The sequence below is a fragment of the Pinus tabuliformis genome, chromosome 8 (assembly GCF_031772625.1).
Source record: "Pinus tabuliformis cultivar Carrire ecotype Pingquan chromosome 8, CPIR1, whole genome shotgun sequence".
Classification (NCBI taxonomy): Eukaryota; Viridiplantae; Streptophyta; class Pinopsida; order Pinales; family Pinaceae; genus Pinus; species Pinus tabuliformis.
The window spans coordinates 1196505884-1196508347 of record NC_142294.1 but is presented as its reverse complement, the minus strand read 5'-3'; positions in this window follow the sequence as shown (position 1 = coordinate 1196508347).

Below are 2464 nucleotides of genomic sequence, written 5' to 3'. Positions count from 1 at the left end.
ATTATTTTGCATCAAATATCTTCTCAATGGATTTACTCGTCGAGATGTTTCCATTGATATATGGTACGCCTCCCAGTTCTTCACGGTTTGAGAGTTATTTGCGTTTGAAGTCGGAAACCCCCATTAGTGGTCTAAAACCACAGGGGTTGAGACATGTCCTTGTTCCCCAACGGTTGTCAATATATGATAGGGATTCTCACCGTAATCTCACCTTATATAAGTTGAATTACTTGAAAATCCAAAGATAGTAAAGCAATCATTGACTTCACATTCGGGTAGAGGATCATATGCACTAAGCCAACCATTGTTTGATTGTAATTAACATCAAATTTATTAAAAGTTATTAAGGTTATAAGTATTAATAAAAATATTAAGAAGAATATTAAAATGATTCACTTACCTTAGAATAAAAACATACATATTTTAAAATATTTAAGATTCTAAAATATTATGAATTACTCCTCTAACGTACATTAAGAAGCCCTCCTTAACACCCAACGATCAAATGATCATGGTTTATTGTCACATAAGGAAGTTATGTCTCCTACAAACAAGGAGCCCTATAAAATTTCTAATTAAGAACCTTATACTATATATATGTTGTGAAACTTTGGCATAGAAAAGATTAAGCACTTGAATGATTATCTTGAAAAAGGACATCTAAAATTTTTCGGTTACCCTTGGACAACAAATGCAAAAATTTTAGAAGGTGAAGGGTTTTGTTAGAAACTGGTTTGTGTATAGAACTTGAGCTTCAGAAAGAATAGGGACAAGACAACCTTTCTTGTGTCTTGTAGTGCAGATCATTGGAGCGAAGGTCACCATTTTGAGGAGTAACAAATATTCGCAAGAAAAGAACTTTCAGGCATCCTAACGCAAGAATTTTAAGATAAAGGGTTTGGTTCTTTTAATGTCTGTACATCATTTGACAGTGGTTTTGTTAGACTGTTCCAACCTTAAAAGAAGCTAACGCATGAAATATTGAGTGAGTTTAAGGCTTGGTTAGTTTGGGAGACTCGTTGAAGAAACTCGCAGACCCTTTCAAAATAGTGACAAGAGCTTAACACCTTAGACACATATGAAGATCGTGACAGGAGAGAAATTCACTAATCTTCCATAACACTTCGGCATTAAATCACAGTGAAAAACTCAATACTATTTGTAGTTTTGAATACAAAGAAAAATAGTGATATATTGCAGTTACACATCGATTAATTGAAGTCTCGAAAGGCACAATTAAGTGATTCATCTAAATGCAGTCTCACTCATCTTAACCTACAATAGTAGAGTGGTTCCAAGTGATCAAAATTGCATCAACAAGTATGTTTCTTGCTGTCATAATGTTGAATAGGTTAGTCTAGGGCTAATGAATAGGTCTGTTAGGTATTGAATTGTGTTATGGCCTGTGTTGTGTATTTCTTATTGTTGACTGGGTTAGTCTATGGCTAATGTCAAGGTCTTGAATTGTGTCTAACTAAAGTTACATTAAGGCCTGTGTTGAAATCTAGGTTTGTGTCAGGAATTTGTTGTAATTTATATTGTATATAGTCTCAAGGTCATTAGAGTATGTGTTAGAAGTTTGTCCTCAATTTTTTCAAGCACATTGCACGATTTTAAATAAGGTAACACAACAACATCGCAAGGTAAGATAAGGTAAGGTTGTTCATTGTTTTCTTTTGTGTTGATATTTATTTGGGTTATTATCATCAGTTTTTGTATGGAAAGGGAGATTCGTTTGAGTGTGTTGTTGGTACATATTATTAGGGCAACATATTTAAAAGACAACCAACCAAACATTGAAAATAATCAAAAGCAGTCCATCATAAAAAAAGAACGTCATTATTGAAGGAAAAATTACAGTACCTCAACAGCTGCAAGTGATCCAAGAGCAGTGTTAGTCAAGTGTCAAGTCTTGCCAAAAGTCAATGTTGTAAATGATCATCATTGCAAATTTGTAAAAGCGTCATCATTGAAAGAGTCTTTATTGTAAAAGAGTCAAGCTGCCTAGAGTCGAAAAGGCATTGTTGGGAGCTATAGGAGTCTTTGTTGTGATGATGTCATGGTTGGGTTGCAGGTCATAGTGTGATTGGGTGTGTTAGTGTCAGTCTTTCCAGCCTTCCTACAGTGATCAAATATGCTCTTACAAAGTGGTCTCAGAGTGTCAAGGTCAAATTTTGTCATTTCAGTGAGTCTTCAAGCCAAAATTTGGTCACTAGGCATTAGGTCTAGGGTTTGCCCAAATGTCAGTCTATGTCATCATTCAGCTGAGTGTATCATCATTCAGAGGGTTGTCATCATCATGTCAGTGTCTAATGAGTCATTTCACACCTTGTCCATGCTTCAGTTGCCACCCAGGCAAGGTCATTTCCCTCTCCTAGGGTTTTGAAGGCAATTTCTCTTGGATGGTCAAATCACCGGCAAAACTTGTTTCCTGATGTTCATACACCTTCCCCTATCCTTAAAG